Genomic DNA, 13,925 nt, shown 5'->3' with positions numbered 1-13,925 from the left:
GCAAAGCGTTTAACAGAAAAGAAGAAAGAAAATGGCCGACATTTCACAAAATGGACTCCCTTTGGTTACATTCATGTTTCTTGGATTGCGATGTTTGTCACATGATGCGATTCACTTCTGGCCAAAATACTATACGTATCATTCAGCTATGGGATTACTTTTCTGGTCTAACACTTCGATTTGGTTGATCATACTATGTTAAAACAATCCTTTCATCTCTCGGGGCAATGCTCAAACAGTGCTGCCGAATGGCTCCTCTCCTTTCTGTCAGATCTTGATTCCCGCATTCAGTGCGGACAGTCAAGTTCTGCCACCAAACCGATTAGGTGTGGAGTTCCGCAGGGGGCCATTCCATCGCCAACTCTGTTCAATCTGTACATCCGGCCTCTCTGTACCCTGCTACACAATCAAGGTATTTTCTTTACCAACTATGCAGACGATTTCCAACTGGTCATTGAGGCGACTGGAGACTACTTGGCAGACTCCACCGCCTTGTCCACTACCTACCATCTGATTGAGGACTGGATGTCCGCTAATTTGCTCTGTTTAAACAGCAACAATACTGAATTACTGATTTTTGGTCCCAAATCAGAAGGAGCCAAACTCAGCTCTGAATATTCCAGCTTTCGAATTGATATGAGCAGCATTTGCGTCCTCAGTAGAGTCAAAACCATGGCCATCTGTCTCAAAGCGTCTCTTTATTCAGACACCCACGTCCACCTGCTGACCAAGAGTTGTAACTACTCTCTCCACCTGTTAAAGAACATAAGGCTGTTTATCTCTAGAATGAACACTGCTACGATCGCCCAAGCTACTGTCCTGGCAAGACTGGGCTATTGTAACGCCCTGTTGATAAGAACCTTAGGAGGTGCCAATTACTACAGAACAGCGCATTGCGCATTGTCAACAATCTCCCTAGCCGTGTGCATATTGCCCGGTATAGACGGGAGCTGCATTGGCTTCCCATCCAAGAGCGTATTAACTTTAAGGTGGCCACGACCATCCATAAAGGTGCGCATGGAGATGCTCCATCCTATCTGAAAATGTTGATCTCACAGTATCGCCCAGCCAGAGCACTGTGGTCATCAAACAAAAGGCAGATTATCTTTTGCAATTTCAAAAGAGAGAAGAGTCTGGGAAGATCCTTCCAGGTCAAAGCTGCCAAACTTTGGAATTCCCTCCCTCTTCCCATGATGCAAGACCATAATATTCAGACTTTTAAAAAATCCTTAAAAACCTTGCTATTCAAGTAAATCCTCGCTCCCGGTCCAGTTTTTCTCTTTTTTGTTAGCTTGCCCCGTGATATCTGTTCATCCCCTTGTGTTTGCGTTGCGCCCGATGGCTGCGGGCTGCCGGCACGTTATAAGTGAATTAATAAATCAACTTAATACAAAGGTGTTTTTGATGAACACTTATGCTTCTTATGTAGACGGCCATGAGTTCTTTGATGTAATGCCCCAGATATTTTGGAATCAGTTGGGAAACATGATTTTATGGGGAGGAGACTTCACTTGTACACTTGACACTAGTGTCGATAGCTCCAGAAGGTTGGGTCATACTTTAGGACTGGCAATCAGGTCAATAATGCAGGCCCTTGATAAGTTCCAATTGAATGATGTATGGAGGGACCACCATCTGGACAAAGAAGCTTATTCCTATTGCTCATAAATGCATAATACGTTCTCAAGTATCGATATGGTATTCATAAGTAAAGTTCATGCACATAAAGTGAGGCAAATAGATTTCCTAGACAGATCCCTACATGACCACTCTCCACTACGGATGGAGATTACAACTCACTGCTTTACAAGATGTGGCTTATAAGCACATTAGGCATACCCCCCGGCTTTTCCCGGGTCTGTAGCTGACATGCACATGGAGATCTCCTATAGCCTTGTGTATGTTAAATTGTGTCCTACCTGCCTATTTTTTAAAAAAATCGCTAAATCGGCAATCTCCCTGAGTCGCCTATACTGATAGCACAGGGCTGGACCCTGCTACACCCCTGTGCAAGGCGAATGGGTGGGGTTGGTCAAATGTCACTGTCATCAGTACATCCCAGACGGGTATGGCGACCTTGGGCCACAATTTCAGCCCACCAACTGTTATGGAGCTGGAGCCAAGGAGGGGCGTGGCCTGAGCTCATGCAGTGAGGCTGTGACTACACAGAACTCCCACTGCAGTCCTTTCAAGATCCTTGCAGCGGTGGCTAAGGCTGTTAACTTTTACAACTGAAGACACCTTTCTGTTGAAGAAACTAGTGCCCATCTTTCCAACCTTGCTCGACGGCCTCCTCTGGACGGGCTGAAGTCGCAACCTGCCTGCCTCTAATGGGGGTCCCTGTGCCTGAGGCCAGCCTGTAGGTTGCGCCTTCCCTCTGATGTGACTGTTCTAAGGTTCACCTGGCGGCTGGGCTCCCCCATTTGAATACCAGGGTACAGCGCTGTTATCAATGTTCCACACTGTGCCATCTTCTGTCGTGTCTGTATCACATTGTCCCGCCACTATTTCATGCACTCAGGCCTTGGCACCACGATCCGAACAACAGTAATAAAACCCACAACGTTGCGGCCTGCGTTACGCTGTGATTCTGGTTTAATCTCCCGGACCGTGTAGGGAAGCACTATACTTTGTCCTGTCCACAGATTACCTTATTATCATGTTGCCTACTAAAAATAAGGCAAGCCTTCTATCATGGAATCATTTGCCAGCCAAGGCAAACATGGCAGCGCCTCTCAGGCGGGGAGCACTGATCAGCTACCAGCACTTGCACTACCAGAGGACCCACAAGAAAATCAGGTCTTAGCAGTGATAGCTGCCCTGTGGTCCTCGCTTGAGACCAAGATAGATGAAGTTAAAATTGACGTCCACCTTCTCCGACAGGACGTCAGACAGCTACCAGAGAGGCTTGCATCTGCTGAATCGCTACTAAAGGAGACTACAAGCACTACTAAGGACCTAGAAGTGAGGGCCAAGGACCTAGAAAAAAATTAAATTCAAGTTTGGAACTGCAGACTGAGGACGCGGAGGGCAGGTCACGCAGAAATGTTTGTGTGCTCAGTCTGCCGGAGGGTGCAGAGGGGCCAGACCCGACCTCTTACATTGAGAATCTGGAGATTGGAACTGGCAAACTATTGCAGGGGTTCTCGGTCGAAAGAGCACACCAGTCCCTCCAGAAGAGACCGCCACCTGGCTCACATCCCAGACCAGTGATTGCTAGGATCCTCAACTTCCGTGATAGGAAGTAATTTTGCAATTCTCCAGAGAAGGTGGCGAGATACTGAGGGGAAGCTCGAAGATTGCTATTTCCCCAGACTACACACTGGCAGTTCAGAGGGCCAGGAACACATTTGTGCCTTCAAGACAACTGGGACTTGGGTACATGCTCATGTACCCTGCGAGACTGAAGATCCTGTACAATGGCAAGGTGCAATTTTTTGACAACCCGGAGGCTGCTACCATGTGGATGGAACATAATATTTTAGCTAGTAAGAGTGGAACTGACCCACAACACCAATTGTGTTCAATGTGCCCTCATTCAAATGCCCATGGCTGCTTGACTGAAATGTTCAGTTTGTTGCTGAGTGAAGACTCACATGGTCAAGGGGATTTACGCGAAACCCATGTGCTACATCCAACCCATTTTAGGGGAAGGCTTTGACCACCTGGGAATTACTCTTGTTTCCCTGATCGCTACAATGGTTATGAACCACTGCCGCACTAATGTTCTTCCAACTTTCAGTGGGGGTGAAACCCAACCACCCACTGCTGGTCTTACCCACCCGTTCATAGTTGACACTGGGAGTCAGCCTGTTGTTGGTTCCCCCACCTGGTACACAATGGCTGAGCCTGGCCTTGGAGGTACAGGACTGCCTGAATAATCTGGTGTTATTGGGCAATATGTTAAGGATGTTGTTGTTAATGTTGTTTTCTTGTTTAATCCATGCAACTAGGCTGGCAAGGGTCCCCATCTGGCTGATGGGACGGGCATTGAGGTTACTGACTCGGGGTGTTTGTAATGTTGTTACTTGCACTTTTAATTTTTTTTATTTGCATACCTGCCTGGATGGCGTTCTTTCGGTGCGAGGAGGCGGGGGTTAAGCTACTGAGGAGACCCTTGGGCTCCTGGGGGGAGCGTCCGATACGTGACAGGATAATGGCTGTTATCAGAATATTGACTTGGAATGTGCGAGGCCTGGGCTCTTATATTTGCAGACATAGGGTGAAGTCCTATTTGCATCGCAAGAGAATAGCCATAGCATTAATCCCAGAGACACATATGCTGCCTGAGGAGCAAGAGACACTCCTGAATTGCTGGGATGGAAATGGATATAATGCCACATACTCCAGGTTTGCCAGAGGGGTGCTTACCTGGATTGATGAGTCGCTGCCTTTTCAGCTATTGGAGGTAGGAAGGGACAAGAAAGGGAGATACATAATCATCCAGGGTCACCTGGAACACATAAAATCCCACCACATGTGCACATGATGTGTAGTCTTGTCGCCACTAGGTGCAAAGGCCTCACTTTATGGGGTGAGACCTTCAATTGTGTTAGAGACACAGCACTTGATAGATCCTCCCCCCAAATGACGGCCCTTCCCCAGCTTCTGTTGCTTTGAATGCTGCATTGACCAATTTAGACCTGGTGGTTGTTTGGAGGGAATTGAACCCAGCCGCTAGATGTTATTCCTTTTACCCGTCCTCGCACAAATTGCACACATGCATTAACTATTTTTATTGTTGGGTCTGGGCATCTTATACAACTGACTAGTGTGGAATATATGGGCCGTACATTATTGGACCATTTCCCCCTGATGATTGAGTGGAATTTTCCAAACCCTAGACCACCTATGTCACAGGTTTCCTTTTTTCTCACCTGTTTTTGCTGCCTTGCGGGATCCTTCGCCGGGGTTTTCTTCTGTGCTGTTCGGGTCTTGTATAAGTCTGCTCGGCCGTCGTCGGATTCCAGGATTCGTTCAGCTTCTTCGTCCGGGATCAAGGAAACTCTAGGAAGACCAGGAAGGAAGGCCGCACACGGGGGCGGTCTGCGCGGAACGCGGATGAATATAGGTACAAGGGAAAGGGAAGGAGAAGGAGTGGGTCCGGGAATTCGAGCAGCAACTCAGTTCCAGGAGCACGACTGCAACGCACGTCTAGCCTCAGCCAACGATAGCTTTGAGACGCGCGGAGCCGCAGGGGCGTGGTTAATTTATGGAATGTGCTGCATGGACGCAAAGGTCGATAGACCGCGTTCTGTGAATACGCCCATGTTGGGTGTACTACAGCGAGTAACCCCCGACGTGCCAGGGACCAGGAGGACCAAAAGGGGCGTGATCGATGGATCATGACAACCTATCCAGACATGTCGTATGCCCGTTGGGGCTTTGACTGACGCGGCTTTTAAGAAGCCGTTATCTGACTACCTAACTGATTTTCTTTAAACATAATGTTGGGAGCGTAGATAGTTGTGGCACCATCTGGGAAACCATGAAGGTGGTGACCAGGGGCGAGGTCAAAGCAAAAGTCGGGGGCATAAAACCGGTATTATGGGAAGACTTAGAGTCCACGGAGGAGGAAATTAGAAAGTTGGAGGCTCATCAACCAGACCAACAATCATGGAAGGGGAATTAGCTGAGGCCCGCTCCAGGTGTCGGGACGCATGGGAAACACTGTCTAAATTCGATTATGCCACTTGGGTAGCTCGAGCCCATGTGGAGGGGAACAAACCCAGTAGACTGCTGTCGTGGCTCTGTAAGCATGAGCACCTCAGGCCCGACTACACTGCTCCACGATGAGTGTGGGGCTCCATGGAGGTCCCAGCTGACAATTAATGATATCTTTGCCTCCTAATACACTCAGCTATACAAACATGACAACCTAGTCCGCCAGGAGACCTGGATGAGGCCTTTTTACTGATCCACCTCTTGAAGCTCATCGATGATCAGTGAGCCTCCCTCGACCAGCCCATGACTGTGGAAGAATTGGGTGAATCAATTGCCTCTCTCTCTACTTGTAGGACGCCAAGCATGGATGGGCGCCCTCTGGAGTTTTATAAAGCATATAGCCCTGCCCTCATCCCAGTTCTCCTGAAAGGGTTCGTAGAAGCTATTGATATGGGCATACACCCAGCTGGCATGAGGGAGACCTTGGTAATACCTATCCCTAAACCAGGGAAACCAATGCATAGGTGTGATTCTTACCGGCCTTCGGCTATGCTAAACTATGACGTGAAGATACTTACAACAGTGTCGGCGACACGTCTCCGTAAAGTCATCACTGAATTGATACACACTGACTAAACTGGGTGTGTGCCTGGCCTTAGTACGGCCTTGAACCTTCGCAGACTTCAACATATCATAGACCAAACAAATTCTCACGAGGATCATTATGTGGTGCCATCCTTGGACGCTGACAAGGCCTTCAATTCGGTCTATTGGGAATGGCTGCTTGCCTCGCTGCAATTTTAGGCTGGGAGAGGGCTTCATCTGCTGGGTAAGGCTCCTGTACACTTCCCCAACAGCTAGGCTGAAGTCAGGTAGACAGATATGTGGAGCATGGAATATACAACGAGGGACACATCAGGGTTGACCTCCCTCCCCTATGCTATATATATTAGCTGTGGAGCCCCTTACTGTATTCCTACGCCAGAAATGTCTAGACACAGGTATTTTGATTGGCGGCTCGAAACACCTTGTGTCGCTCATCATCTGCATTATCTATGCAAACCATGGCATAATCTCCCCATAATCCTGGATGTTCTGGATAGATTTTCAGAGCTATCTGGGATCTCCTTCAAGGGCGGAAGTCCTGACTCTTCCTTCTGGCTGGTCTTCGCGGGGTGGATTTGGTCAATTTGCCTGATTTGGGACTTCCTTGGGAAACTTGTTCCTTTAGATATTTGGGGATCCAAGTGGCACGCATGCCTAGGGGCACGCACAATCACAACACACTTTGTGTGGTGGGGGGCCTTGAGAAATCCATGTCCTTGTGGTCCCAGCTATCGCTGTCGGTTATGGGCAGAATTGCCATTGTTAAAATGATTGTCCTCCCAAGGTTCCTTTACAACTTCATCAATGTCCACTACTATGACATGATATGGTAGTTTATTTATATTGCGCCTATACACAATGTGTTTCAAAGCGCTTCAAGGCAAGGGAGGGAACAAGGGAAAATACAACATTCGGCCTGACGAAATTTCACATAGTGCAAGAGTGCAAGAGCTAAGAGATAGATAAGGAAGGGAAAAGTAGAGTGGGAAGGAAATGGAAACAGACAGGCAACTATCGTAATAGGCCTGACGACATTTCTGGGAGAACCAGAGGAAAACAAAAGGTGAGGGAGAGGGGTGCAGAAAGGGAGGGGTGGAACAAAACAAGCGACTATCGTACTAGGCCTGACAACATTTCAGATAGTGCTGGAAGGAGGGAGGGAGGGAGGGAGGGGGGACAATAAGGGGATGAGGGAGCGACAGACGAGGTTGCTATCATACTAGGTCCAGGGAAAATTCTGATAGAGTAAGTGCATAGAAGAAACTAAGGGGAGGAGGGGAGGAGATAGGAAAAGGGAGAGGGGAGGGGAGGAGAGAACAGAGAGTAAGCAGTCAAAAAGAGTGGAGAAGCAAGAGGGGAGAGCGAATACAATTGCAGATGTCAGTAGTAACACATAATGTTGCAAGCCAGGATACAAGATGAAGATGGGAACAGCATGATTCAGGGCCATCATGAGTACAAGATGCAAAGGAAGTCCAGCTTGAGAGTTGAGAAAGGGTGACGCACTATGAATCAATGAAGACCATAAAAGTAAAATCCAGCATTGGCCACAAGACGGTGATGGTGAAACCAGAATGTATCAGGACAGACTCCTGTGTGCGGGAAGAGGGTGGCACAAGGGAACAACACAGGGGGACCAGAGAGGGTGGGGATGGTCTGTGGGGACAGAGGGTGTAAACACATGTTGGTGCATGCTTACCTGCTGTCTTAGCAGGGGGTCGGACCCTGGATCCTCCTGGTCCGAACAGGTCCAAGGTCCAAACAGGAATTGCCCTTTTCTTTGACTGCCCTTCACTTCGGACGCCCGGGCGAGAGACGCCCTTGATCTAAGAGTTAAGAGCAGGAAGGAAGAGGCAGTGCTAAGAAGGTAGGTGGTGCTTAGGCCAGGTGACCTAGATCCACTTGCACCTGCTCCCCAGCTGCAAAGGAAAAGAGGCTGGAGGGCTCCTTAAGTAGGGAAAAGAGCGGCAAGCAGGAAGGCACCAGGTGGGCGGGGCTTGCTAAGTGGTGAGAAAGAGCAGCAACCAGGAAGGCACCAGGTGGGCAGGGCTTAGGCCAGGTGACCTAGATCCACTTACACCTGCTCCCCAGCTGCCAAGGAAAAGAGGCTGGAGGGCTCCTTAAGTAGGGAAAAGAGTGGCAAGCAGCAAGGCACCAGGTGGGCGAGGCTTGCTAAGTGGTGAAAAAGAGTGGCAACCAGGAAGGCACCAGGTGGGCGGGGTTTAGGCCAGGTGACCCAGATCCACTTACACCTGCGAAGGGGTAGCTGTCTTCCGCTGCCTTGATTCATTGATCAGAAGCTTCCTTTGGGGTACGGGTCATCACAGATTAGCCCACGATGTGCTGCATGTGCCTTATAGGGATGGGGGGTGCAATTGCCAAAGCTTGAGCTTTACTATTTAGCCGCCCAACTGAGTTTCGTCTTGAAACGGCTGGCTAATGACTCCACATCTGATACGCTGTTGCTTCGGCAACTGGTAGCCCCAGCCAGGCTCAACACATTTTTATGGCTCCCAGAATGCTGTATGAATTCACTCCCAATGCTGGTTAGATTGGGTAGACACATCTGGTCCAGAGCGATGAAGATACTCAGGGTATGTCGCCCCTACTCGCCCAATGTAACAAAATCGGCTAATGTGTGCATAAACAAGGAGGACATGGTTGCTGCAAGGCGCTAGGAGGAATGGGGTGTATCTAAGTGGGGGGATATGTATGATAATGGTCAATTTAGGGACTTTGATAATTTAGCTCAACAGTCGGGTCTGCCCAAGGGAGAGTTCTTAAGACATATGAGAGTGAGGGGGGTGGTGAATCAGAGATGGAAAGGGTGGCCCGCTGAACCAGAGGAGACAGCGCTACTGGCATTGATGTATATGTTGGAAGATGGCTGTAGGCCTGTAGCCAGGCTATATAGTTGCTAATTGAGTGGGACTAGTTATAGGAACCCTGGCCTGAAACTGAGGTGGGAGGCAGATGTGGGCTCTGAAATCACTGAAATGGAGTGTGAACGGGTGCTTAGCTTCCCCAGAAATGTGTCCCGGAATACTAGGTTTCGACTGCTCCAACCTAATGTGCTTCATAGTACATACATGACTCCCAACAGAGTAGCTACATTTAATAAAGATAAGCAGCCGACTTGCCCTTGGAGCCATCGGTATGACGCAAACCTAATCCATATGTTTTGGAAATGCGCTAAAGTACAGACTTTCTGGTCCCACATCGAACGGGCCTGCAGGACGGCTGGTGTTGTCAGATACTCCTGGTGTCCGTTGGAGTGTTTACTGGGTGCATACTCTAGGCAATGGAAATATAAACATCATCAGATTTACGGACCTAGCATGCATAACCGCGAAGCAGAGGATTGCCATGACTTGGAAGTTACCGAAGAGCTCCAATACAAATTCTGGCTCCTTGACTTTGAAACCTGGTGTGATGCAGAAAGGAGATCATGGACTATGTCGCTGCAAACCCACGAGGATGTACATGTTGAGACTTTTGATGCCTGGAAATCATTGGTTTTCACTATGTTCCACCCATCTAATGATAAGCTGCTATCATCGACCTGGCTTAGCCACCTTTGCAAACTATGTATGACTAAGGGTCCTCCGGGCCTTCAGGGTTTCTTGTGCGCTCTTGGTTTGCTCTCCCCGCCGATTGCCCTACACCATCCACAGTGCAGCATCATCCTGGTATCAAGAGAAACACCTCACGTTTACCTGACCTGCAAACCTGATTTGTGTATTTCTGTATGGATAGTTTGTTTGTTGTTTGAGTTAGTGGACTATGATTGTTCCAAAACCCTCCACAGAGGCTGTGATGGAAAATGTATGTTTACTGTAATCTACATTAACAACTGTATTGCCACTCTTGAGTAAGTTTCAATAAACAAATTAAAAAATAAATGGATCTGGAGCCAACCCCGAACATACAAACACACTTTCACAAATATATATATAAGATGGTAGGAGAGGAGATACGAGAGTTCTTTGAAAGAAATAGGGGCCCAGAAACCTCAAATGGAATACTCCGCAATTTAAGGTCACCATTCGAGGGTCTATGATGTCCAAAACCTGGGGGCTGGCACATGTGCTAAATAAAGAAATCACTGAGCTAGAAAGGCACATACCTTTCGAGACACCCTGCACCACACGGACCCAACAGTGGCTGCACAGCTGGCACAAGCACAGGTGAAATTGCTTGGCGCACAAGTTAGGCTAATCAAATATGAATATCGTGAATATACCAAGTATCAACATGAGTTTGGTGATAAGGGGGAAAACCCCTAGCTTGGATGATGTCAAAAGCATGTGACAAGAATCCCATCACTTGAATAGAAACATCTGGGTGTATTGGCACGTTTGACCTGCAGTTCATTAACGATACATTCAAAGAGCATTACACAGGCCCATAGAAGCGGGATAATGGAGCCGACACGCGTTTAAGCATGCTCTATTGAGCAGACATTACTTTGCCGGTATCGGCCCGGCCTGATTATCTGACCCTAGAGGGACACATAACCACTCAAGATATCCAATGGGCAATTTGAAATCTCCCAACGGGCAGAGCACTGGGGCCAGATGGACTGGCCGCCTAATTTTATACCTCATTTAGTATGATTTTAATCCCTCGCCTGCATGATATGAATATGGAGGCCCCAGAACCAGGTAGACTTCCGCCCTTATTGAGCAATGATTATTCTATAGTTGATGGCAGGCAAGCATGAGAACAAGCATGGCTCTTATAGACCCTTTCTCTAATAACACCCCCTAACCCCAACTCTACCCTAACCCTAACTCTAACCCTAACCCTAAAAATCCATCGAAATGGATTCAATTAATATGCTTTTCGATGGAAAAGCATTTAAATTAATACATTTCGATGGATAGTAATTCGATGCAAATTATTTCGATGCAGACTGGATACCACTACGGCTGTGAAAATTATGGTTCTATATGAAAATACCTCTTTTTAAATGTCTCAAGAGAAAAAGACCGATTTACATTGACCGATTTCCTTTTGATCAGAAAACTGCATTTTAAAGGTCTCAAGAGAAAAAGATCTTTACAATGCAGGTTTTCCTTTTTTTAAATTAAATATTATGGGGTTTTCACCCCCTGAGTCTCCCATTGTTCCTCTGCTCCCCCACCGCCCCAACCCCCACTCCTCCAAACCAAAACACATACATACACCCAACACACACGCACCCACGAACCCCCATCTCTCAGCCCCTCCCTCACTCCCCAACCCCCCAAACCAAAACACATACATAGACACAACACATACACCAACACACACGCACCCACACACTTACTCGTTCTCATGGTCCTGCGCTTCTGGGTCCCGACCTGCCTGTTAGCCCCTGCGCGCACTTGTGTGCGGCAGGGGCGTGACAGATTTAGAAAGACTGCTTCGTGCGGTCACAAAGCAGTCTTTCTAAATCAGTCTTTTAGTAAAAAGATCTTTTAAAAAAGATCTTTTTACTTAGGACCAAAATTATCAGTAAAATTCTTGCAATGGTGGCCCCCTACCTGGTTGCTATACCGGGGAGGAATACCTCCCCTAACCTACACAGATTATGCTTGCTGCTTGATCGGGTAGGTGTCACTCCAGGGGAATTTGCTGTGGCAAGTTTGGATGCCGAAAAAGCATTCGACTTGTGGGTGTGTGCATGTTGTGCTTCAAAATATGGGTTTTGTCCAGCGATACAAAAGTGGATATCGATTCTGTATATTGACCTATTAGCCAGGTTCTGTCATGAACCGTTGCCTACGTCCTTTCTGGACTTCATGGTCCCTGACCCATAGGGGATTGAATGCAGTAATCCTTCCAACATGGCCACCTGATACGGAACGCTGCTTGACAGTCCTTGCGCTCCACGCTCTGCGTTCTACTAAACAGACACGCCCCGTGGCTCTGCGCGTCTTAACGCTACTGCTTGCTGTAGTTGGACGTGTGTTGTCAGAGTTCACTCGGGGCTTTCTTCTGAATCCTGTTTCCCAGTTCCTTGAATCCCCCTTCCTTCCTTCCTTCCTTTCCTCAAAACTTACCTTCGAACTTCCTGGATTTTCGCCCGCGCTCGGTTCACGGCGTTCCGTGTCTCCGAGCTCGGACATTGTTCCTTCCTGGTCTCCGTCCTGGACATCTGAACGTATCCTGGAGTTGGATTGTCAGCCTCACGCTGGAATCCGAAGACCAGCACACAGGTTTATACAAATCCAGGACCGTGCGAAAGAAGTCACCAAAGAAGATCTCAAGCAAACAACAAAAACAGGTGAGAAGGGGAGAGACTTGTGACAGATTGAGACGCCTAAAAAACGATACAGACACAGAGATGGAAACCACGGTTTAAGACCTCATGCGAGGCATGCAGGAACTAACCACAGAAGTCCAGAACCTTAAGGCTGAGAATGCTGCATTAAAGCAACTAGTCTTGTCACGTGACTCTGCAACTAAGGAAAGCGTGTTATTGGGAGGACTAGTGGACAAATTTGATGGTTCTTCAAAGACCCTCCGTGCCTTCCTCGATTCATGTTTGGTACACTTCACCTTCAAGCCCTACTACTTTTCCACTCCTCGAGCAAAGGTGGGGTTTATGATCTCACACCTCACTGGTAACGCGTTGTCCTGGGCAACCCCCCTAGTCAATTCGGGTGACACCCTCCTGGATAATTATGATGGGTACGTGGAAGCCCTAAAACCCATGTTTGATCGCCCAGAGCAGGTTTACAGCGCTCAAGAACGTGTACTTGAATTTCAACAAGGATCCCAGGATATGCTTACCTATGTGACCTGCTTTAAACAACTTGTGAAGGAAGCTGATTGGTCTCAAGAAGCCAGCTTCACCCTCTTCCGAAGAGGCCTGAATGAAGAAATAAAGGACGAGTTAGCCAGGGTAGCTCGCCCAAACTCCTTCCAGGCTCTCATGGACCTTTCCCTGCAAATCGACTTTCGAATCCAGGAAAAAAAGGCGGAAAAAAAGAAGTCCAAATCAACCGTCCAAAAGGCTGCCACAGACCACTCAACCAGACCAGAGCCCACAGCTTCTCCAACCTCGGATCCAGAACCCATGCAACTGGGGGCCTTCCGTGGACCCATTACCCCACAAGAAAGAATGCGCCAGATTCACACTGGTCTATGCATATATTGCGCCTCCGATAAACATCTCATGAGAGAGTGCCCTGTTGCTCCTCCACGGCGTTCGGGAAACGCCAGCTCCCGATCCTTGATGGGGCACAGTTTCGGGAGAGAGATGTCTGCTCCACATCAATTTCCTCCTTGAACGCTCCTGGACAAAATAATCTTGTGATTCTACAGGTATTCCTATTGCCGTCCAAGAAATAATCTTACCCCATCCTGGCATTAGTGGATTGCAGAGCCATGGGCATATTCATAGGTCATGATTGGGTCACTTCTCACAAAATTCCACATGAAACTCGAGAGACAATGCAACCTGTAGAAGCTATTGATGGGAGACCCCTGTCTTCGGGACGCATAACCCTTCAAACTAAAGAGATCCTACTTTCCATAAACCACCATCAAGAGAGGATTAAATTTGACATTATAAGATCGGCCACTATCCAATGGTTCTAGGCATGCCCTGGTTACAGAAGCATAACCCCTACATCAATTGGACAGCAGGCTCCTTGTTTCTTGGT

Source organism: Ambystoma mexicanum, chromosome 3p, assembly GCF_040938575.1.
Source record: "Ambystoma mexicanum isolate Mex_15411 chromosome 3p, UKY_AmexF1_1, whole genome shotgun sequence".
NCBI lineage: Eukaryota > Metazoa > Chordata > Amphibia > Caudata > Ambystomatidae > Ambystoma > Ambystoma mexicanum.
The sequence above is the reverse complement of the archived record's forward strand: the minus strand, read 5'-3'. Positions refer to the sequence as shown.